The 25021-nt window shown below is 54.2% G+C and overlaps 1 long non-coding RNA gene across 1 annotated transcript; it reads left to right on the top strand.

The window, feature by feature from the left end:
- Positions 1 to 5654: 5654 nt before the first annotated feature.
- Positions 5655 to 8674, top strand: LOC128569807 (uncharacterized). The gene is made up of 3 exons (XR_008375467.1): positions 5655 to 5716; positions 5975 to 6108; positions 7246 to 8674. It is a non-coding gene; the product is annotated as an uncharacterized LOC128569807 (long non-coding RNA).
- Positions 8675 to 25021: the final 16347 nt, after the last annotated feature.

Genomic DNA, 25021 nt, shown 5'->3' with positions numbered 1-25021 from the left:
AGCTTTCTACATAAGAAACTGAGGCACAGAGAAGTTAAGCAACCTGCCCGAGGCCACACAGCTGCTTAGTGACCAGCTGGATTCAAATCAGGACAGTCTGGCCTAGAGCTCACACTCAATACCAGTACGAGTCTCGGCAGCCCCCTGACTTGCCTTTTGCCTCTGAGTTGCTAATGCCAAGGAAAGATGACAGGTCAGGACAGATGTCCCTGGGAAAGACTAGCCAAACTTGGGCCTAGAACAGAGGCTGGGGTGGGGTGGGAGGGTGGCTGTAAGAACGGCACTGAGTGTTGGGGGAGGAGTAATGTTGCCCTCACTGGAACCTGGCCCGTGTCCCACTGATGCCGTCAGAGAGAAAGGTTGGATCAGCCACCGGAAATGACGCAGGAAGATCAAGGCCAGTGGTAGTCCTTCCTACACACAGACACCCCCAGGAGAGTCTTCTGGATAGATGGGGAGAAGCATAACACAAAGAAACACCTGAGCCCACGGCTGAGTTCAGAGCCCAGCAATTGGTCCCCAGAGCCTTGCCTCAGTTTCCCTGCCAGTACAAGGGGGAGGTGGGTGTGCATAGGCCAGGAGGCCTCCCAGGTAAACGAAGCGGCAAGTACGGTCGTCAGAGAGGAAGCGACAGGAAGCCATGCTTAGGCTGGAGGAGGCGAGAGGCAAAGTGGGGGACATGGCCTGTGCCCCCTTCCTGGGAGCCCTGTGAAGATGGACACAGGGACCCGCCATGCCCACCCGCAAGGGGCTGTTCAGCTGGCTGCTGGCCGCAGCCTGTCCGCTCTATAGGGACCGCCTTCTTGGCTATCTCACAGCCTTGAACTTTCTATGCTGTTTTGTAGTCAGTTCAGAAAGCGGCATTTCCAGGCTCCCTTCTTATCACCAGGAAACTTCTAACAACAAGGGCTAATTGTGCAGCTCTCCTGGGTGCGGCCAGATTCCTGGACACCCCCCACACCTTTTTTTTTTTTCCATATCTTTGGCACTATAATGGATCCCATTGTGATTGACTTGTTCAGGGGACAGCGTGGCCCTTGAGTTTAGAAGCATGAAGTGGGGGCAGGTGGGGGGTGTCCTAGAGGCAAACAGGGAGACCATGGAAGGAAATCTTAGAGCAACTCAATGGCACACAAATCACCTGGAGATGGCCTTGCCTTGACTGGCTGGATTTGAAAATACTGTATGTAGTTATTTATCAAACCACAAATGTTTATTTTTACACAATTATTAAGAAAAAAAGTTAACCATCTTCATCCCCCTTCCCCCAGGTGCCAGGCCAGTAGACCAAAGCAGCTGAGCAGAGTTGATTCAGGTTCATCTGATCAGCTGCTGTACAGAGCCAGTGTCCAGGACCTGGGGTCCAGGGACCTGGGCAGCACAGTCTGTGACCTGAGCATGCTGGCTCCCCAGGGTGAGGCCTGTCAGCAGGTAGGGGCCTGCGTGCACCCTCTGTCCAGCACGCAGGTGCCAGCCACCAGCAGGAGCCCCTACACTGACTCTCCCCAGCCTGGCCTTTGGAAGAGCACCCTGCCTGGAGTTCTGGGTGCTGCTTGCCACCACTGTCCCCTCAGCCTCAAGGCACTTCCTCCCTCACCCAGGTTCTAAGAAAACCCCCAGAGGGATTTCTTAGAATGTTCAGCAGTTGTGGCCCAGCCTAGAACTTGGCAGGGCCCCCAAAGGAAGCTAATTGAGTTTGAGAAGCCCGGAAGCCAGGCACACTGGCAGGAGACCAGAGGGGTTGGTGCTGCTGGGTGTGGACATTGGGACCTGCCACTTTGTGGGGTCCTGTCTACAAGGCAGTACCTCTCAGGCCCTTTCCTTTCTTCACTAGCTGGTCAGAATCAAATGAGTGTGTCCACACCTAGGACAGAGAGATGGCTCACGAAAGGTCACCGCTGTTGCTAAAGAAACAAATGTGCTTAAGGAACCTGCTTTTACTCTCCTTGGTCATTTTTACTGACGCTCGGGGAGGGGAAGGGACTTGCTCCCGCTGCCCTGGGTCAGTTATCTGGCCAGTTTCCGGGCAGGGGCTGAATCCAGCCTGCAGCTGACCCATCTCAGTTTCCTCATCTGGAAAATGGACGTAAGAGTGACTGTGATAGGCTCGCTGTGGAGAAGAGGGTCACCTATGCAGAATGCAGAGCCTCAGCTCATTTTAGCTGATATTGTCTCAGACACAGGTGTCAGGATGGCACAGAATGGGAACAGCTGGGGCTTGAAGGAGCAGGTGTGGGGAACCTCAGCAGGTCACAGAACCGTTCCAACTCAGGGTCTACTCCTTCCTGCCTGTGACACCAGGCTGCGACTTCCCCATCTGTGGAATGGCCATACAGACCTCATGGTGTTGGAGGGACTGAGTCTGGCACGGAGTAGACGGCGGAAGGGGAGATGCTCCGGAAGGCGTATTCTGCCCCCCAGTGGGACGGCAGCAGGGACCAGAGTGCCCTTTGGGGGAAGTTTCCTGGAAGGGGTGACAGCACAATGACAGCTGGCCACTGCAGGGCCATGCAGATGGAGCAGAGGGGTGGAGTGATGAGCCTGGAGCTGGCAGCCAGGGCCCGGCTCCTCTGGGGTGTCCCTTTAAACAAGTGGCTGGACGTTTCCTGTCCTGGCTCCCCTTCCAGGCCATCCATCAGCTCAGCTGTTCCTGTCCGCAGCCAGTGAGTGGCCATAAAGGAGCCCAGCCCCTCCTCTGCCAGCGCCCAGGTTTTATGTTGTCGGAACACCGTGGGGCAGCTCCAACGCATCGCTAATGACAGGCATCATGAAGCAATAAAAGCGATGGGGCTGGCGGGAGGTGGGTGGCGGGAAGGGCGGGGCGCGGTCCAGGCTCCCCTGACGGCGGCAAGAGCTCTCTGAGAATTGATTAGTCTTGGACATGCTGACCTTTTTGTTCTTGAAAAATTGCTTTTGAGCAGCTGAGGCAATAAAAGTGAATTGATTCAGAGAGAACGAGGATGAAATTTGCGTTAGGCAAGAGGCAGTGGATAAACGCCCGTGATGTCAGCACAGCCGCCCCCAGCCCCAGCCCCTGGGCTAAGGGAGGGCAAGGCCTGGGGCAGGCAGCAGGGCGGTCGGGGCCTGGTGCACTCACATGCGGAGGAGAAGCCATACACAGCGCAAAGGGGAGGCAGGTGGAAGAAATAATATGAGGTGGGGTTGAGGAGGGAAAGACACCCAGAGAAAAACAGAGGGGGAAGGCAGCAGGGAGGATTTAGGCCAGACTCAGGGAAGGGAGTGAGAGCCTAACAGGGACCTGGGAAGGCAGAGACCCACACAAGCACTCACAGCAGGACAGCTACATGCGACCCCACAAAGCCTGCTGTTTGTTTCCATTTTATAGGAAAGTGGGAAACTGAGGCCCAGAGAAGTCAAGAGACCTGCTGAAGGTCACACAGCCAGAAGTGGCAGAGCTCACTGAGACCCTCTGAAGCTATACTGGGTCACGGTGGCCACTGGGAAGGCACAGGGGTGTGGGGGTGTCCCTCAGTCTCCAGATAAGAAGGCATAGAGGAAACAGGATTCACGGCAAAGGCTGCCAGGCACAGAATGGTGGCACTTAGGCCTCAGCTGTCCTGGCCAAGTTTAAGCCCAGCCACCCATCCCCCTGGCACCTCAGCCCGGTTCCTTACCAGGGTCTTCAGTGGGGAAACATCAGAAGTCCAGGTCTGTGTAAGCTCAGCCAGTTTACAGGTGCCTAAGGTGCAGGGTTGAACTGGAGCCCACCCTGCCCCGCCCAGGAGAGAGGTTATGTGGAGTTTCACCCCTGCAGCAGCCAGACCTCCTTCTACTGCAGACCTGGCACAGGCCACTTCTCCGAGTTCCTAAGCCATACTCCTGTTCTGGCCCTTGTGGGGTGGGCTGGGATGCATGGCCTCCAGTGGGCATGAAATATCAAATCAGGCCAGTCCTTGAAGTGGTTGATGTCACCCTAAAAATATCCATGGGGAAAGCCCCTACTCAGAGCAACCGCTCAGGCAGAGCAACTGCCCCAGGGCCATTCCAGCACAGGCCTGGTGGGGGATCAACCCCCAGGGGCTAGAACAAGGCAGGTAGGGGCTGCTGCTCTTTGCCCCCAGCAGCCCCTAGAGCGACCAGGGTGGAGTTAGACCTCCAGATCCCACACCCCGGGGGCCACTCAGTCCCACCTGTGGCCCCCACACTTCCCCAGCCGCAGAGCCTCTGTCTTCTGAGAAGGGAAGGGGCTTGCCAGGGGTCCAGTGAGCAGCTGAGGTTTTCTGCCTATTTTGGTGGCAGCACGTGTGGGCCCAGGTGCCTCAGGGCCTGCCAGCAGCTCCAGCGAGGAGCTTGGCACTGGCTCTGGAGCAGGCGGTACCTTGCTCTTTGCCAACTCCACCCTCCACCCCCTGCAGGAGGGGCTGAGGGGCTGAGGAGTGGCAGGTACCAGCCCCACCCCTGGGGCGGCAAGTTGCTGGGCGACCAAGCCGTTGCCAGTGGAGACGTTCACACGCACACCCCCAGGGGCACCACAAGCACTGCTCTAGGGCCCTCCCCTAACCGTCCGCCCTCACCGCAGCCAGCGCCACTGGAGCCCTGGAGGGCCCTCACAGGCCTATTGCCCAGCCCGGGCTGAGAGGGTGGCAAGACACTCACCCCTCGAGGACCCCTCCCCATGGCCACTGACATTTGAGCAAGATCCTTCAGGGCCAGGGCAGCAGTGCAGGCAGTGAGGACCCTGAGTGCCCTGCCCTGCTCCTGCCTTCCTGGCTATTTGCCTGTGGGGGTCCTGGGAAGATGGAAGGAGGCATCTTTCAAGGGAGACCAGATTTTTCTTACCAGGAAACTGAGGCCCAGAGTGGGTCCATAACTTACCTCAGGTTTTGTTGTGAGACACAGGCAGAGCTGGGGCTGGAACCCAGGCTGATTCACCCCAGTCTCCGCGGCTCTTCCCAGTGCCCACTGGCAACTAGCCGCCAAGGGACACCAGGTGGGGGCCCTCCTTTCCCGGCTGCACACTCCCAGCCATGAGAAGAGGCGGGTCCTGGATCACGGAGCAGCGCCTGGCTGGGGTGCAGGCCTAGGTTGGGCACAGGGCCGAGGAGCCGCTGCCCTGCTGGCCGAGAGAGGCCCTGGCACCAGCAGGATATGAGAGGGCTTGGCACAGTGCAGTGGGAGGGTGTGCAGAGGTCAATGGGGAGGGCTTCGTGGCAGCCAGACCTGTTCTGCCCTAGCTGGGCTGTCTCCTTTCTCCTGAGCCCAGAGGCATCTGAGGAGGACGGGGAGGTGGGGTCAGGGGAGGTGGGGCCAGGGCGGGGGCGGGGTGTGGTGCCTGGACTCCAGGATAGTGAACACCTGCAACAGGGGACACAGCCAGCAGTGACCAGGAGCCCGGTAGCCACATGCCAGAGCTGAGAACAGGCATGTCACCAGACTGGGTTTGAACCCCCCAGCCCATTCCCCTGTAGGCCTGGCCTGGGGGGCTGGCAGAGGCGGCCAGGTATCTTCCTCCTGTCTAAACATGTGGTCCCATTTGAACATGTGGTCCCAGCATGAGGCCTCCACTCCTAGGGGCCACAGCAGGTTTCTTTCTTTGGTGACTGCAAGACTCCAGGAATCCTGTAGCCAGCAATACAGGACGAAGGTCAGCAAGTAGCTGGTCTGGGATTCTCATTCGTCGGAGATTTGTTCCGCGGTCTTTCCAGTCTTCTTGTGGTAAACTGCGAGTTCCACTGAGAGCGCTATGGGACTCACAGTAAGTCTGTGAATCCTTATCACATACCCCCAAATGCAACTGCCATCTCACACAAGCCTGTTACTTTCTATAAGGACCCTCCCCAGAAAAAGTGGGCCCCTCTGTCTGGCTGACGCACCCACCACCACCCACACTGCTTCTCTCCCCAGCACCTGGGGTTGGTGGGAAAGGAAAGCCCTCTCTGTGGGGGCAGCCCTGCTTGTCCAGCTTGTGGCCCATGTGTCATCTACTCACTGACTGGGCTGGCCCTGGACACAGGGCACAGGAGGGGTGGGGCCGGTCCACTGCCGCAGAAGGACGGACGGGGAAGAATGTGCACGCCACAGACCAGCCTGGTACAACCTGAATAGGCGCAGCTGAAAGGCAATCATGGAATGATCCCCAGATCTCAGGTGAGGGTTTGCCCACGTGTCTGTGTGGGGCAAGTGTTTGCATGTGTACCGTCCATGGGCAAGGCTGTGTGTAGTACACACACACACACACACACACACACACACACACACGACAACACCCAGGTCAACGCCTTTCCAAGGCCTGCTGGTGGCACACTAAGCACTCCACCTGCAAGAGAAAGGGCTTTCCAGGGAACCTGGGCAGTGTCCAGCCAAAGAGGCTCTAATCCCTGCCTTGTGACCAGAACTGGCACCTCCTGCCCTGGTACTCAGGTGGGAAATGGACCTGGCTGCCCTGGCCCCAGCTTCACTTCCCACAGATACCCCCTCTTCCAGCAGGGTCCCTGGGGAGCTGGCATTTGAGGGCAATCTGCATATAGCTTCAGTGGTTGACCACAGCTGAGAATATTTCAGGAACTGCCTTTTAGAATCAGTTGACACAGGCAACCCTCCTGTTACTCTGCACCCTGATTTGGGTTTTGTCTTGGTTTTGCTTTCTTCTTTAAATTTTTAATATTTTTTATTTTGAGCCAGGGTCTCACTCTGTTGCCTGAGCTAGAGTGCAGAGCAGTAATCTCCTCCTAGCTCACTGCAACCTCAAACTCCTCACAGGCAAGCTGGTGACTTTCTACCAGGACTTCCCAGGAAAAGTGCGCACCCTCTCACATCTTTTATATTTACCTGGAAAGATTTAGAGAACATCCTTCTAAGGAAAGTATCACAGGAATGGAACAAGCATCTAATGTATTTAATAATGACATGAAACCAGTAGATGAACGACTACACGCCCACACAAGAAAAGAAAAAACACAATTAAGGGCAGCGCCTGTGGCTCAGCGGGTAGGGCGCCGGTCCCATATGCCGGAGGTGGCGGGTTCAAACCCAGCCCCGGCCAAATTAAAAAAAAAAAAAAAAGAAAAGAAAAAACACAATTAAATTCAAGTGGTGGGGGAAGGGAGAGAGGGAAAAGGGACGGGGTTTGGTAAGCTCTTACTAACAGGTGCACTGTAGGGGTATATGGCACACCTCCTGGGTGAAGGGCTCAACTACAACTTGGACTTTACCTAACAAAGGCAAACAATGTAATCTAATCCTTCGTACTCATATGTTTCTTTTTTGTTTTTGTTTGTTTTGTAGAGACAGAGTCTCACTGTACCGCCCTCGGGCAGAGTGCCGTGGCGTCACAAGTGGCGTCACACGGCTCACAGCAACCTCCAACTCTTGGGCTTACGCGATTCTCTTGCCTCAGCCTCCCGAGCAGCTGGGACTACAGGCGCCCGCCACAACGCCCGGCTATTTTTCTGTTGCAGTTTGGCCGGGGCTGGGCTTGAACCCGCCACCCTCGGCATATGGGGCCGGCGCCCTACTCACTGAGCCACAGGCGCCGCCCTTTGTATCCATATGTTAATCTGAAAAAATCTGATCTAGCTAAGGCATCCACCACCACCACCCTCATCTGCTTCTCTCCCCAGCACCTGAGGTTGGTGGGAATGAAGAGCCTTCTCTGTGGGGACAGCCCCAGGAGGAGCAGCAGGGGCCACAGGTGTTGCACCATCACACCCAGCTACTTTTCCTTTCTTTCTTTCTTTCTTTTTTTTTTTTTGTAGAGCTGGAGTCTTGCTATGTTGCTCAGGCTGGTCTCAAACTCCTGGCCCCAAGCAATCCTCAGCCCTCAGCCTCCCAAAGTGCTGGGATTTCAAGCCCAAGCCACCATGCCCAGCACTGGTTTTGCTTTCATTTGTAGAGTAAATTCTCCTTCCAAGCTGAGCTGCTAACCTTCTTGACCACACTTGGGTGGGTTTTTGTAGTCATCACCTTCATTGTCAGGGAATGATGGTTTCCCCTAGAAAGGACACCCAAGAAAAGGAGTTTCAGACATGTCCCCCAGCTCCAGCAAGGCCACGGCTCTGGCAGGACAGCCAAGTCTGCAGGAGGGCAGGGCGGAAATGGTCCTGCTCTGTGTGTCACCCCCAATGTTTGTTCAAACCCTCTGAATATCTGTGAGCAAAGGGGGTGGCCTGCGTAATGTGCTGTGTGCAAAGGCTGGAGGCACTGTGATTCTAGCTCATCCTTTACAATCCCACCCCCACCTCTCACAGCGGAGACCCATCCCAAGCACAGCAGTGCCCTAAACACCTGAAATAGCCAACAAGGGAACACGGTGTGTCCACAGATCATGGACACCATTTAATATGGGATTCCAAAAACCATTAAGGTCCCCAAAGGCTTTTGTGTGATTCTATTGGCATGAATCCTCTGGAGCAGGCCGACTAGTAAGAGATAGAAAGCAGATTAGTGGTTTGCCTGGGGGTTAGGGGGTGGTGGGCAGTGACTACTAATGCGGACAGAGTTTCTCTAAGTGGGAGGACAATGTTCTGGAATTAGATTATGGTGATGGTTGACAATTGGAAATTTACTGAAAACCATTGTGTTTTATACTTTTAACAGGAAAATTTATAGTATATTAATTGTATCTCATTGTTAAGTATTTTAAGACTTACAGGGAAATGTTCTGGAAGTTATGAATCAGTATGTATATTTTGATTTCACCATTAAAGAAAATATAGTAAAAAGATTAGAAGGGGATACGCCAACCGTTAGCAGTGGCTTTGTGTGGGTAAAGGATCCAAGAAGACGTCTAATTCTTCACATGCGGGCAGCCAGGCCAGGATCCGGCTGAAGTGACCAGCTGGGGGTGATGCTGACTCCCCAGCTGGCCCCGGACCAGCTCCTCCCTGTACCTGTGACTCACCCGCAGAGGCATCAGCCAGCCAGGGGTCAGCTCCTCCCTGGGGGGGAGTGCTGCAGGGCCGGCAGGGTGGGTGGGAAGCCACTCGGCAGGCATGGTGGACAGGCTGGCCCTGGGCAGGAGACCAAGTAGTGATGACCCCATGGGCAGGTGGGTGGGCTTGGTGCCCCTCCTTCATTTCTGAGGAGAAAGGTCACCCCTGGGGCCCTATCCTGCCTGGTAGCAGTGCCCAGCAGCAGAGTTGGCAGGGTTTTAGGTGACTCTCCAGGACAGGATAGGCAGTGGGGCTAGCCCGGGGGTTGGAGGGTGGCAGGGGGAAACTGGCAGGGCATCTTGCTCTGGGCCCCTGTAAATCCTCAGCTCTCCCCAGGCACAGTATTGACCTCCACTCTGTCTACCAGTCTGTCTGATCTAGCTTTCCCACCCAGCGCCAAGGTCCCCAGAGTCCTCCAAGGATTCCGGGCCCTCCTCCACCTGCCCTTAGCTCCCCCGCCCTGGCCCCTCGCCTCACATCCTCTCCAGCTGCCCCACATACCCCCAATTCCAGCTTCTACTTTCTGCTCCCTGCTGTCTCCCTATCCCTGAAACTCAGTTCCTCCAGACTGGCTTGTGCCTGGTCCCTCTGTCCCCTCCCAGCTGTCTTCCAAGGTCACTTAGCAGATTGGCACACATGCACAGGTGCATACGCAGGCCCTCACACCCAGGCACTCAGCGGTGTCCATGTGCCTCACTGGTCATCTGCTGGGTGCTCACCTCCCCTGTGGGGACCGAGCAGCAGGGCACCCTGTTCCAGGTCACACCCCAGAGCTCTGCACAGGAGCTGGCCCAGCTCATACATGGTGCACAGATGAACGAGGGATGAGTGAAGTGGGCAGAAGTTCTGCGTGTCATCTCTGCACTGGCAGGAGGCACACAGCCCTGCGCGGAGGGAGTGGGGTCATTGCCATATTCCCTTCTGGAGTCACTTGGTTGTTCCCAACCACAAAGGACATCTGAGGCAGGACTGCGGCTGAACGAGGTGGGCCTCAGGGTGGCTGCCTGACAACCCAAGGGTTTTCGGGGCTTGGCACGGTCACTGTGGGAGAGTTCAGTCCTGGAGGGAACAGAGAAGGGGTGTCTGGGGCCCGGTTGAGAGGTCTTCCAAAGGGCAGGTGGGGGGTGTGTGTGTGCTAGAGGTCAAGGGAGACAGACCTCTTGGGCACAGTAGTTGTGGTCAGGAGGCTGAGGTCAGGCTGGCTGCTTTGGGAGCTCACTAGCCCTCAATAAAGGGGTCAGTCTCCAGATTGGGAGCTGAATCCTGCTGCTGGGGACACCAGGGCAAACGTGCTGCTCAGCACCACTGGCTGGTTGGGGAACGCTTCCCTAGGCCCCAATTGCACAGGCAACAGGGATGTGACCATGAATAAGGAGCCGCAATTAGCCCTCCCCCTCCACCACTCTGCTTCAGGCCAGGCTGGTGGAAGGGGAGGAAGGGCAGCCTGGGGCCCCCTACTGCCTCCAGAGCCCAGGGGAGCCCAGAAGATCACAGGGGCAGCCATTGGCAGGCACTGGCCAGGAAAGGTCAGCTTGACAGAAAGTTCACAGTGTGGACTGGCCAAGGGGCTCACCTCAGCACAGAGGCCACTGGAGGTGGTGATAGACTCCAGAAACTGGGTTTAAGTCCCAGCTCTGCTTCTTTCTGGCTGTGTGACCTCAGGCGAGTTACCTCACCTCTCTGAGCCTCAATTGCCTCCACTGTAAGATGAGGTAGAAACACTGATGTCCCAGTGTGAGTGCAGAGTTTAGCGCAAGATGTGAAGCCTGGGGCATGGAGTCTGCAGCTAGCACAGCTAGGGTTGCTATTCTCCTAACCATTAGTATTACAGACTGAATTAATATTAACATCATCATTATTACTATCCAGTCTTAATATCTCTGACCCCAAGGCCAGATCTTCCCTGAGGGCCCCCGAGGCTCCTCCCCATCTATACATGCTTCTCTGCCGATGTGGGATAGTTTAAGCTATTTCTCATGGATCTGCAGTGATTTGCCCCAAACTTTTGTCCACTTTGCAAAGCCACCCACTGCCTTTCCCACCTCATCTCCAAACTTGCCCACTTGCTCTGTGGCCATGACTGCCCCCTGCCTCAGCCTGGATAGCCTCCAGAGTGGTTCCCTAGTGCCATAGGCTGGCACCATCCCTGGTCATCAGGGGCCTAGAGCAGGACTGGCCAGGGCTGGGGACTCTGGGCTCTGTCCCTGGGCCTCTCACATCCTGGCACAGCCTGGCTTGACAGGAGGGGTTAGAGAGGAGGTTTCAGGGGGAGGCTGAGGAAAGAGGCAATGCGGATGGCCCTCTAAGGTTAGCCCCATGGCCCACCACTCAGTGGAACTGCAACCACCAGAGAACTGCTGTCTTTGGGAAATTGGACATCAGTCCCAGAGGTGTTCCCCAAGCTGGTTCCCCCAAGCCCCTTGCAGGAAGGTCCTCAGCCTCTGGACTAGTGAGACCAGCCCGAACCAGCCTGCGGGGGCTGAGACACAGGCAGGGGTCTCTGTTTCCCCTTCTGTAAAATGGGGTGACAGCTCTGGCCGGTTGAGAGTGTGGAGGGAGCCCAGTCCCAGGGGGCTGCTGCCTAGGGTCCAGGAAGGTCAGTGGTGAACCAGCCAGATGAGACTGGCTCTGGGAAAAGAGGCCAGTGTTGACAGGCTCCAGGCAGGAGCCCCGGCTCTGCCCTTCCAGGGAGGGGTGATCTGACATTTGGGGCCACGGCAGTGGGGGGGCACCAATACCCCCACCCTCGGGGACTTCTCCAACACCGCGAGGGAAGGGGACCACTGAACATGGCCAGCCTTGGCTCTGGCCCTGGAAGGCTGGGGTGCCAGGAGGTCTGGGAGATGCCCCTGTGGTGTGAGAGACCTTCGAGAAGGCCCTAGGTGCCCTCAGGGAGCCTGCGAGGCTTGCCCTGCAGTCGCTTCCTCCTGCCACAGGCCCTATGGAGAATCTCATGGAGGGGCTGACTCTGCTGGGGCCTTCTGCTGGGTCCTGGGTTGGGTTCAGGGCCCAAAGAGGGCACAGTTGACGGGTATGGCTGCCCATCCTAGTGGGAGTGGACACAGGTCAGTGGGTGTTGTGACTGTGAGTTGGGAGTAGTGTGATTGTGGTTGGAATGGGCGTGGCCTTGATGGGGTGGGCATGGGCCAGGTCAGGTGGGCATGGCTGTGAGTTAGGGTGGATATGGCCACCAGTTGGGGCCTGTCCAGTTGGGGTGGGGTGTCAGCATACTGATGGTCAGAGAGCTTCAGGACTGAAAGGGCCCATCCAGAACCCCGTGGTGGTAAACACCCAATCCTCCTCTGGAATAAAGGGCTGACTTCCCAAATCAAGCCACCTATATTGTTGGCCCCCTTGGAGAGTTACTCCGGTTGAGGAGAGGCCTCAGCCAAAGGGACCCACCCCTCCAGGGGCAGTGACCACTGAGGCTCCAGCCCTCTTCCTCCAATTCAGGCCAACGTGGAGGGGTACCCCCCTCTGCAGAGTGCCCCAGGGTCTGCGGAGCCTTCCTCAGCTCCTCCCTCTGCCCACCCTGCCTCCTTGTCCTTCCACAGATGTGATCCCAAGAGCTGCAGAGCCTCTTGCCTATGCCTGCTGCTGCCCGCCAACACGCCACTGGCCCTTCGAAGCCATCCACGCACCCTGTGTCCTGACAACTGATGCAGGCCTGCCTGCCTCAGTCTCCCTGACAGCACCATCAGCCTCCAGAATACCTGTGCTGAGTTTCACAGCATCCCCCACAGTCATGTCCACCCACAACCTCAAGAAAGGAGGAAAAACATTCTTTGCAGGTGTAATCAGTTTACCCCTGAGGTGAGGTCCTTCAGGACTTAGGGTGGATCCTAAATCTAATCACTGGTGTCCTTGTAAGAGAAGCAGAGGACACGGAGACAGGCACACAGGGAGAAGGCCACGCGGAGGCCTCGTCAGGGCCAAGGATTGCTCATAGCTCAGGAGGCTGGAAAGGCACAGAGCAGACTCTCCCTGGAGCCTCAGAGGAAGCCAGCCCTGCTGACTTGTGGCCAGGGGGCTCCTGGTGCCCTGTAGCTGGAAGCCACCCAGTGTGTGACAGTTTGTCACAGCAGCCCCAGGAGACTAATGCAACTTCAGAGGAAAAATGGTCTAAAAGCAGAAGGGTGTGGCCTTCCTCACACACCTTCCCCAGAACGTGCTGTGGGGCAAATTCATCCTGGCAGTGTCTGGAGTCTTACGCAGAAGAGCAATGGAATTGGATTCAAGTGATGTGCAGATTTGCCTCGCGGCTGTGATGAAGCATTTGTTGTAGGAAAAGGTGGGGAGAACACAGAGACACGAGTTGTAGGGTGACCAGCCCTCGGTTTTAACACTGATGTCCTGTTCCCTCAGTCCTGGGCAAGCCTGGGTGGTTGGTCAGCCTGACGGGGCCGGAGGCCTTTCTGGTACATTGAGTAGAGATTGTGAAGTCAGCAAAGGAGGGAGCAGGTTCTGGAAATGTCTGGAGACCATGGGGGGGCCTGGGGTCAGTCAAGGATGGACAAGGGTTGTTCCTGGCGAAGACTGGTTTCACTGTGGACACACAGAGATTGAAGTTCTGGTGGGTCACTTGGATTTGAGGACAGGCTGGGGAACAGGTGTCAGAGCACAGGGCACCAGGGGCCTCTCTCTGACCTCCTGGGAGATGTTCCCAGGCTGTGGGCTACAGGTGGTGCTGGAAGGGGTAGTGCAAGCCCGGCCCCCGGGGCGAAACACCCAACACCATAGCACAGTCGGAAGATGCAGCGAGGGGAGGTTGCACCCCGCCAGCACTAAAGGGCTTGTTTTCCCATGTGAGAGTCAGAGAAGTGGAAAGGCAGTGGGGAAATGGGGAAAGAAAGCGAAAGCCTAACTTTACCCTGGAGAAGCCCAACACCTCCACCTCAGCCAGGTGGTCAGGATCAAGGCCAAGAGGATGGACCTGGGATGTGATACAGTGAGAAAGGCCGGTAACCTCTGTGATCTCCTTCCCAAACATGTAACCCCTGTGTCATCATGGGACAGATGTCAAAGCCCAGAAGAGGGCACTATCCAGATGCCTGCTGCACGCCTGGGAACGGCCAGTGTCACCACCAACAAGAAAAGTCCGAGAAGGAGATGTGAAGATCCTGGGACAGAAGGAACAGCAGATAACATGTGAGACAATGTGGATAAAGCAGGGCCTTCACCCGAGCAGCATTGGTGTGTTGATGGTGGCGAGTATCTGATGCTCATGAAAGGTGTTGGTGACAGGGAAACTGGGCAGAGGGTGTGGGAACTCTGGGCGGTCTTCAAAACTTCTCTGCACATCTAAAAACCAACTCTTCTCAAGTTCATTGTTTTTTTTTTTTTTTCTAAGGAATGGTACATCACTCAAAATATGCAGATACTTTACAAAAAAAGAAATACAAATCAATCAACAAACATGACAAAACCCTCAATCTTAGTGATAATGAAATAAACTAAAACAACGAGATGTGTTTACCCATCCTATTGGCAAAGAATTTAAAACTCTGATAATGCCTAATGATGCTGGAGGTGTGTGGAGATGCATGCACAGTGCGGGGAGGGGATAAATTTGAAATTTGTTGGTGTCTCTCATAACAGCTGATCTTTTTTTTGCTGTGAGCCAGAAATTCCACTTGCAGAAGCTTACCCTGCAGGGACGGCAGGACAGAACGTCTCTGCAAGTGCCCAGAGCTGATCCAAGGATTGTTGGTCAGAGTGAACAGAGTCTGTGAATTAAAAACTGGTTAAACAGATTTTGATACATTAATAGATTTTATGCATCCAGGCAAAAGAATTAAGTATATTTTTTATAGAATATGTGAAATATATTCCTAGATGTAGTGTTAATAGTATTTCCAGGGTTGCCAGGATATAATGTTAATGTTATTGAGTAAAAACAAGCAAGTTGTAAAACATTTAAATCACACACACACACACGTGTACTTGTGCAGAAATGGGGCTGGTTTAGCAGGAGTACAACTTCTGAGGCCACTCAGGCCTAGGACCCTGTGCTTCTTTCAATGCTCTGCTACTGCTGACTCGAAATTCCTAATAACTCTGTCTTTGAGCTTGTGCCCTGGCAGGTGCAATACATAGTCCGCTGGCATAAGGCGCTGGCAAAGCCCCGAGAGCACACAGAGGTTGGGGAACCCTCACTCTGCAGGTGTCACTGAGACTCAAAGTGAGTACGAGGAAGCAAGTTACATCCCCAGCCGAGGAAGAAGGGACCCTGATGGTTCTAGAACCTACGCTTTCCGTTCCATCCAGAACTTGCTCCAAACGTAGAAAGAATACAGTGCGATTCTAGAAATATGAAAGACCAAGGCACCCTGTTGTTTTCTTTCGGATACCTCCTGCGCGAGCTAACCGCTGATGCTGACACGGTGACAGAGGCGAGGGACGGCGAGGCCGCGGCTCCTTTCCCCGCGGTGCTTCCCTACTCATAGAAAGCTGGAGAGAGAGGGTGTTGGTAGGGTGTGAAATAGACATAGGTGAGCAAGTTCTATTCATCTCACTCCCTGGAACAAAGTACGTGCCTGTGATTCTGTGTATGAGTTAAAAGCTCTCACATTTATGATTAAAACTGCCATCACACCCTATAGAGACAAATGGTGCAGTGACACTAATAATTTAAGGTTTTGATTTTTCTTTACTTAGTGATATTACATAACAAATAAAAACTCCAAAAGCCAAGAGAGAACCTGCAGAAGGAGGGGAGGAGAGAGCCTTACGTTCACCTTTGATGGTCCTTTTTTCCTGCTTGAGTGAGGGGTTGTCTGCACTATAAAGTAAAAATGCTATACCAACCTTGGCAGGTGGCAGAGGAAAGGGCCCAAGTCTGGGTGATGTGACGCTGCTGCAGTGGCACCTTACATGAGGCTGATGACCCCCCTGTCTGTGTTCCCCGGGAGACCCTGGAAGATTGACCCACTAGTCTAGGCAGTAAGGGACAGGCAAAGATGTGGGTAGGAGATGCCAGCTCAGCATCAGGTTACCCAGCAGCAATGGGGACGATGGAACTCAAGGGACAACCTGGCTTCCCTGACAAGCAAAGTGGACACAGTTCTCAGCATCAGCCTCCAGGGCAGACTGGCAGTGCAGGAGGGTGCTAACCCCAGAGAGCTGTGAGGGGTTAGCAAGCACTTGGGATGGTAGGTGGGAGACCAGCAGGAACTGAGGATGAATGACCAGGAACCAAGGGCAGCTGCCCAATCAAAGTCCTGCCCCCTGTCCTGTTTGTAGACCTGTGGCTCTTCTCAGACCCCAAGCCCATTGACTAAGGAGAGGCACTGGGGCAAAGGGACTATTTGCACAGTGTCCAAGTCGACCCTTCTGGAACAAAAGTGTAACTGCAACCCCCCACCTCCCCACCTTCGTCAGTGTGTGAGAGCCAAGTGACAAATAACATCCGGTGGCTCCCCAGGCCCTCAGGGACCATTTCCTGGTCCCTGAATGCAAGTTGGCGGATGTAACCCCAACCCTGATCCATTCTTTTGTTGGCGAAGTGAGAGCTGTGACGATGGGGAAGCAAGTGGCAGCCGGCAGAATTGCACCCCCTGTGCAGTGGCCAGGAGTGGCTCTCTGGTCAGGCCGCTGGAACAAAGTGCCATAAACTGGGCTTGCTTGTAAGCAACCGACATCTGTTACTCACAGCTCTGGAGGCTGGAAGTCCAATTCAAGGCACCCGCAGATTCAGCGCTGGTGAGGAGACGGCCCCTTCTCATCATGTCCTCACTTGGGGAAGGGCCTATGAGCACCCTCGGCCTATTGCAGGAGGGCTCATGACCTAATCGCCTTCCAAAGCCCCACCTCCTAATGCCGTCACTTTGGGAGTTAGAATACCAACATACGACTCTGGAGAGGACTCAAACTCCAGACCACAGCAACAGGACAGGAGCCCTCCACCGATGTCCACACTCTAATCCCCGGACACTGACTGTGCTACCTTTCGTGGCAAAGAGAAATTGAGTTTGCAACTGGAATAAACTTGTCAATCAATCAGCTGAGTGTGAGATAGGGGATTGTTCTGGGCGATCTAGGTGGGTCCAATGTAATCACGAGGGTCTTTCCAGGTGGAAGAGGGAGGCAGGGGGTGGGTGTGGGGGGGAGGGATGACGCAAGAAGGAAGAATGTAGACACCTAAGAAGGTCAAGGCCTAATACTCCCGGCTCTGAGGACGGAGGACGGCCTCAAGCTGAGGAGCGCAGGTGGCCTCTGGAAGGTGGAAAAGACAGGGACAAATTGTCCTCTGGAGTCTCCAGTGAGGAGCGTGGCCCTGCTGACCTTGAATTTAGCCCAGTAAAACTCATTTTGGACTTCTGACCTCCAGAACTATGAGATAATGAATTTGTGTAGCTTTAACCCACCACATTTGTGATACTTGTTACAGTAGCAGCAGGGATCCATCACACAGCTGCACCCAGCAGAGGTAGAGTCCTAAAAGGGTTTTCATCCTGGGTGTGATGGCAGAGAGTGGCCCCACCCTCAAAGTCCTAATGGACACAGGGCGGTGGTCACCTCTCTTATGCCCCTTCCATTGTCTGGTCTCACTCTTAAAAGCACAGATAAATCCTGGAGCATGACGGAGGCGGGAGCAAACGCAACTAAGTGGTGCCCCAACCGCCGCTGTTCTTCCAGATGTGCTGTCTCTGTTAACGCAGAGTGATGTGGCCTCAGGTCCGTGATATGTGGCCATTGATCCGGCGAATGTGTTCCATTCCGTCCCAATCACAAAGGAAGTCGGATGGAGTCGGCGTGCACGTGGGGTGGACAACAGGGTGCATTTATTGTCCTGCCCCAAGGCCACGTTAACTCTCCTTCCATCTGTCACAGCAGGCCCTACGGGACCTGGACTTTGCTGAGAACACCACACACATCCGCTATGTTGATGTTATCGTGTTAATCAGACCAGATGGGCAAGAAGCGGCTCTTACATTGGAAACCGTAATAAGACGCGTGCCCTCCTGGGGGCGAGAGATGAAGGCTGCCAGAGCTGTGTGGGTCTGGATGTCTGAGACACGCTGAGACACTAAAAGCAGACAAACGATCGCGTCTCGTGCCCGCTCCCACTGTGAAGGGATGTCGGTAGACCACTTCAATCCTGGGGGCAGCATGTTCCCCACTCGAATATCTAGGAAAGGCCATCAGCTTTGAGAGGACCTGGAGCAGGGACAGCACTGCCATCCTGACCACATGACCTGGAGACCTGATAGTTTTAGAGGCGTTGTGCAAGGAAAAAAAGATGCCACACACTGCTGATGGCAAGCGCCAGTAGGAGAATCAGTGTTGACCTCCTCGGTGTCTGGAAAAAAGCCATGCCACTTGAAGCAGAGAATCACATGCTATTTGAAAAACAGCCCTGCGTGTGCTCTCGGGCCCCAGCAGAGGCGGGGTGCCTGCCATGGAAGCCTGTGGCTGTGCTGTCAGAACTGCCCAACACAAGCTGGGGCAGTCAGACCCGCCAAGCCAGAAGTTCAGGCAGGCCCTGGAGGACCTGCCATGGGGTGGAAACGGTCCACCCAGATCAGGCTTGAGTATGACCAGAGGCACAAGCAGGCTGCCCTCAGAGCCTAGATGTGGGGGATGGGAAGTAAAACCACCACATTGGACCAAGGGACCCATTTATGGCCAAGAGGATGGGGGGATGTGCCCATGACTGGGATCCACTGGCTCTGGCACACACTGTGCCCCCCAGAAGCTCGTGGCTTCGTAGCGTCATGCAGCAGCCTTTTGAAGGTGTGGCTGTGATGACATAACGAGTGAGTGACATCATCCTGTGGGGTGCAGAATACTCCGGAAATCAGCACATGACAGGCGCTGTGCCCCCGGGAGCAAGAGTGCATAGCTTCAGGAACTAGGAGGTCCTCACATGCTGCCACCCCAGTGGCTCACTTGGGGGGAGTGTTCTGCTTTCCAACCTCACCACTCCAGGTCTGGTGAGTCTGCAAGACCAGAGTCCTAGAGGGGGAGTCTCCACCAGGTTCATCCCATCAAGGCTGCCACTGAATGGGAAGCCACCTCTGCCAGTTGGGCACTTGGGGCTCCTCGTGCCGAGAATCCAGTGAGCAAGAGAAGGAGTCGCCCTCCTGGGATCAGCGGGGACAGGCGGGCCTGGGGAGGCATGTGAGTGGCACCAGGTGAGGCCAGTGAGGTACCCCCACCCCAGGAAAGCCACCTAGGTCAGCAGAGGAGCTAGCTGCGGGTGAGAGGGGTCTAAGGGTGGAGAGCAGTGGAGAGAGACGATATCACCTCCGACCTCGAGACCAGCTGCAGGAGGGGAGCGAGAGTTTGAGCCTTCCCTGCGTGAATTTCCCCAGTAGAGACTACAGTGGGTTGAATGGTGGCCCCCAAAAGATAAGTCTGAATCCTGACCCCCGGAACCTATGAATGTGACTTTGTCTGGAAAAAGGGTTTTTGCAGGTGTAACTAAATGAAGGGTCTGCAGATGAGATTGTCCTGGATTACCCAAGTGGGTCCTAAATCCAATGACAAGTGTCTTTATAAGAGACAGAGGAGATGACACACTCTCAGAGGTGGAAACTGTGATGGCAGAGGCAGCCACAGGCTGGGGAACGCCGGGAGCCACAGGAACTGAAGGAGGTGGGGAGAGCGGCCCTGGGACACCTGTATTCTGACGTCCGGGCTCCTCCAGAGCAGTGGAGAGTAGGTTTCTATTGTTTTAAACCCTCCGAGTTCATGGTCATTCACCGCAGCAGCCCAGGAAGCTGCTCCAGGGAACTGACTGGACTGCTGGAGGCCTTGCTCCTGGCTGGGGTGAACTCGCTATGCAAAAAAAGAGGATGAGGACGGCACAGGGGTAGACGGAATGGATGCTATGCAGCTGCCCGGAGTCCCCCTTCAGGACCTGGGCACTGTCCCAGCTGCAGAGAGCATCACCCATAGCGGAGTCCCTCCCGGGCAGCCACACCAAGGGACTGGCTAAAGTGATGGCACAATGGCTGGGACTAGAACCGCAGGCCTCAATTCAGGGCCCCCTGCCAGCTGTCCCAGCTCCAGAGCTCCCTGCGGACCAGCTGGGGCTTCTCTTCCCGCTGGGTGCCACTCACCCCTGCCCTCTGCCCAATCTCACGTCCCTCCGTTCCCACAGGTGATGCTCCCGAGAGTGTGCGCACCGTTCTCATAGTGTCTGAGTCTGACAGCCAGGAATGCACCTGCAGGGGCATCGCAGCCCAGAGGAGAAGGATGGACTGATTACTCAGTGAACAGTGTTGGGAAGACCCAGGCACCACCCACAATGAAGTTGAATCAGAACCTCACACTTAACACCAAATTAATTCCATATGGCTCTAGACGTAGAAACTCAAAGAGCTCTGTAGAAACCATGGAGGGATTCTTAAGTGATCTTTCTAAATTTTATCCCTAAACCAGGTGCCATAAAAAATAAAACATTTCGGGCGGCGCCTGTGGCTCAGTTGGTAAGGCGCCGGCCCCATATACCGAGGGTGGCGGGTTCAAGCCCGGCCCCGGCTGAACTGCAACAACAACAACAAAAAAAATAGCCGGGCGTTGTGGCGGGCGCCTGTAGTCCCAGCTACTCGGGAGGCTGAGGCAAGAGAATCGCTTAAGCCCAGGAGTTGGAGGTTGCTGTGAGCTGTGTGATGCCACGGCACTCTACTGAGGGCCATAAAGTGAGACTCTGTCTCTACAAAAAAAAAAATAAATAAATAAAACATTTCATTATAATTACTGTATTATTTTTTAGATCATCAGAGTAGAAACCCCCATAACCAAATTCAGAAAAAAAAATAAAATGAAGAAAAGATTCGCAGTTTATCACAAAAGATCATTTACTTTAAAAGCACAGCATTACACATTAATTTTTAAAAATCAATAACTCAGTAGAAAAATGGTCAAAATGTTATCATCAGGTCACAGACAAGGAAATACACATTGCTCTTAAACACGTTAAAATATGCTAAACTCTACCTTTTTTACTGAAGTAAAATTCACTTCACAAAATGAATCATTTTTAAGTGAAAAATTCAGCGACATTTAGTAAGTACCTCTCAGGGGCTGTGAATACACCGCCTTTATCTAGTTCCAAGTTCATGTTCATCATCGGAACAGGGAACGCTGCTCCCACTAGCAGTCAGGGCCCCCACCCCAGAGGCTGGAGGCCCCAATGTCTCTCTATGGATTTGCTTATCCCGTATAAACAGAATCATATAAAATGTGGGCTTTGGTGTCTGATTTCTTTCACAGAGTAGGTTTCCAGCGTTTCATCCATATTACAGCATGTATCAGAATCTCAGCTGAATGATAAATATCCCCCACCCAACCCCCACACAGGTGGATCACAGTGCATCCATTACCCATCGGTGACCTTGGCCTCACTGCTTAGCCATTGTGACAATGCTGCTGTGACGTGTGTATATACACAGCTGTCAGAGTTCCTGTTTTTGGTGCTTTGGGGAATATACCTGGGAGTGGAATTGCTGGGTCATATGGTAATTCTGCGTTTAACTTTTTGAGAAAACGCCAGACTGTTGTCTGCAGTAGCTGCACCATTTTGCAATCCCACCAGCAATGTATGCGGGTTCCGACTTTTCACGTCTTCCCAGCCACTGTTATTACACCTTCCCTCTTTTCACAGCCGGAGTGCTAGTGGGGTGACGTCATGGTGTGGATTTGCACTTCCCTAAGGATTAGCGACGTTGAACATCTTTTCATGTGTGTCCGCCCTTTGTGCATCTTCTATGGAGAGGTGTCTATTCAAGTCCTTTGCCCATTTTTTAATGGGTTATTTATCTTCTTGTCAATTGTGAGAGCTCCTTATACATTCTGGCTACTAGACCCTTATACAAGATATTGTTCACAGATATTTTCTCCCATTCTGTGGGGTCCTTTCACGTTCTTGATACTGTCCTTTGAGGCATGGAAGTTTGCATTTTGATGAAGTCCAATTTATCTATTTTTTTCCATTTGTTGCTCTCACTTCTGGTGTCATCTACTCCACGTTTATATTATTTATTTATTTATTTATTTTTGCAGTTTTTGGCCAGGGCTGGGTTTGAACCCGCTGCCTCCGGTATATGGGGCTGGTGCCCTACTCCTTTGAACCACAGGCGCCACCCTATTTATTTATTTTTTGAGACAGAGTCTCAAGCTGTCGCCCTGGGTAGTGTTGTGGCGTCACAGCTCACGCAACCTCCAAATCTTGGGTGTGAGTGATTCTCTTGCCTCAGCCTCTGAAGTAGCTGGGACTACAGGTGCCCGCCACAGCGCCTGGCTATTTTTTTTGTTGCAGTTGTCATTGTTGTTTTTTGCAGGCCTGGGCTGGGTTTGAACCCACCAGCCTTGGTGTATGTGGCCAGTGCCCTAGCCACTGAGCTACAGGTGCTGCCACCTACTCCACTTTTAATAAGACAAATACAGATTAAACTATTCTGAAATACACTTTTTCACTTACTAGCAAGGATCAGAAACTTTGCACATTGTATTCATAGGTAAACACATTTCTCACACATTTAAATTAATATAACTTCTTTAAAGAGCATTTTTCAGCATCCAACCAAGTTACAAAAGTTTGGTTTGACTCTGACTCAGAAATTCCAGGTCGAGCAATTTTTCCTGGATGCCCCAGCACGCTGAGGAATCCCGTGGAGACAAGCAGGACGCGCCCACGAACACTGCGGCATCATTTGTATTCTCATAAGGCGGAAACCACCTAAACATTCATTGGGGGCCGTGCAGTTAAATAAATTGTGACATGCCTCTGCACTGGGCCACTTGGCAGCTGTCAGGAAGGCCTTTCTGCTCTGAGACAGAACGGTGTTTACGGACACAAGGTGAAGACAGCCAGGTACCGGGGTTGGCTGTGCCCTGGCTTGTGTAAACAGAACTGGGGAAAGTGCACACACGTCCACACCGCCGACATGAGTTCATAGAACGTCTAGGAACAGGTGCAGGCGAGATGACAGCTCCTGGAGAAGCCCCGGGGTGGTGAGGGACAGACAGGGCCAGCTTCATGAGTGAGCCACCTGTAAAGCAACCCGCCTGGCTCAGAGGGGCCCTCCTGTCACCGTCTTGAAATTCTTAATAATTTTTTCCTGATGTTCTTATTGTGGTAAAATATGCATGACAGAAATTACTATGTCGACCATTTTTTGAAGCACGCAGCTTGGCAGTGTTCAGTATGTTCATGTTGTGGTGCTGCCGTCACCACCATCCATCTCCAGGGCACCTTTCATCCTTCCAGAACCGAAACTCTGTTCCCATTAAGACAACGGTTCTCAACCTATGGGTCGCACGCAACCCACAGGAACTGTATTAAAGGGCCGCGGCATTAGGAAGGTTGAGAACCACTGGCTTAAGCACTCCCCTCCCCTCCCTGCCCTTGCCGCAGCCCCCAGTAGCCCCTTCCATGTTCTGTCTCTGTGGCTTTGACTACTCCGGAAACCCCGTGAATCCTGTAGCGTTTGTCCCTGGTGTCTGGCTTATCACTCAGCGTGTGAACGTCCCCCATGCCCATCTGTGTTGTAGTGCCTGTCAGGACCTCCTTCTCTGTCTTAGCTGCTGTTAACAATTAGACTGGGATGGGCGGCACCTGTGGCTCAAGGAGTGGGGCGCCGGTCCCATATGCCAGAGGTGGCGGGTTCAAACCCAGCCCCCGCCAAAAAAATCACAAAAAAACAATTAGGCTGGGTTGTTTCTAAAGAGCAGACATGTATTTCTTGTGGTTCTGGAGGTTGGAGAGCCTGAGCTCAGGGCACTGGTGTAGGACTCTGGCGCCTTCCCTCTACTTCCAAATGGTACCTCCTGGCTGTGACCTTGCATGGCAGAAGGTGGAAGGGTGGCGGGAGGGGACTCCCTTCAATCTGAGAACTTATAGGGCCCCTAGTCCCGTTCATGACGACAAGGTCCTCGTGACTTGCTCACCTCCCCAGGGCCTTGCCTCTTCACGCTGCTGCATTGGGGATTAGGTTGCAACGTAAGTTTTGGAGGGGATACCAGCGGGACCCAGGAGTGGAGCTCCTGGATCAATGGCAGCTGTAGTTTTAATTCTTTGAGGGCTGCCAGCATTGCATGTCCTCCCTGCCTGCCCCGGCTGTTCTGGCTTTTTGTTTGTTTCTCAGGCGGCAGCCGCCCTCCAGGGCTGAGGGTATCTAACTGCGGGCTGAGCATGCGTGTCCCTGATGGTACTCAGTGGCTTTACCGCAGGGCCCTGGTCCTCGTTGGTGCGTAACCCCAGCAGCCCTGGGACAGGGACCCCAGATTCCAATCCTCGGCATCTTTTTTTTTTTGTAGAGACAGAGTTTCGCTTTATTGCCCTCGGTAGAGTGCTGTGGCATCACACGGCTCACAGCAACCTCCAACTCCTTGGCTTAGGCGATTCTCCTGCCTCAGCCTCCAGAGTAGCTGGGACTATAGGCGCCAGCCACAACGCCCGGCTATTTTTTTTGTTGTTGTTGCAGTTTGGCCGGGGCTGGGTTTGAACCTGCCACCCTTGGCATATGGGGCCGGCGCCCAGCTCACTGAGCCACAGGCGCCGCCCCTCGGCATCTTTTTTATGGTGCACTGAGCAATGCGTGACCTGCCCTAAACAATTTAAATTCCAGTGGAATTTTAAAAACCACAGCAGCAAAGCCAGGCCCAGGTGGCGCTCCCACTGGAGGCGTACACCCCCTCTCTGGACTCACACCCCACCCCCAGGCGCTGCCTGTGGGTCTCCGGAGCCTCAGCACTGCAGAGGACTATGCCTTTCACCAGGTCAACCAATGACCAGCCTGGGGAGCTCAGTCGCAGCATCGGGCTGAGGACATGAAGAGCTCCTCCTCCCCAGCCAGCAGGCTGATGTGCTCAAGCTTCCCCCTCTGGGTGGCCTGTCACCCACTACAGTGTTTGGGCTCAGGGCTCTGGGCTCATGCACAGTCTGTGTGTGGGATCAGGCTGAGGAAAGCTGTGGGAACCAGGGCGGCCCCAGACAGCTCCAGGTAGCCACGGGCAGGCAAGACGTCACTTCCAATCCCAGGTGAGATGACCGTGGTGATGGCGACAGTGACAAGGATGCGGCCCAGGTGGTGGTGAGAAGAGGAGAGCAGCTAGACAGTGACAAGAGGGAAGGTGGCAGTGGTGACGACAACGATGAAGGAGGGCAGCTGTCTGACCCC

The sequence above is a fragment of the Nycticebus coucang genome, chromosome 18 (genome assembly GCF_027406575.1).
Source record: "Nycticebus coucang isolate mNycCou1 chromosome 18, mNycCou1.pri, whole genome shotgun sequence".
In the NCBI taxonomy this organism is placed as follows: Eukaryota; Metazoa; Chordata; class Mammalia; order Primates; family Lorisidae; genus Nycticebus; species Nycticebus coucang.
The sequence above is the reverse complement of the archived record's forward strand: the minus strand, read 5'-3'. Positions and strand labels throughout refer to the sequence as shown.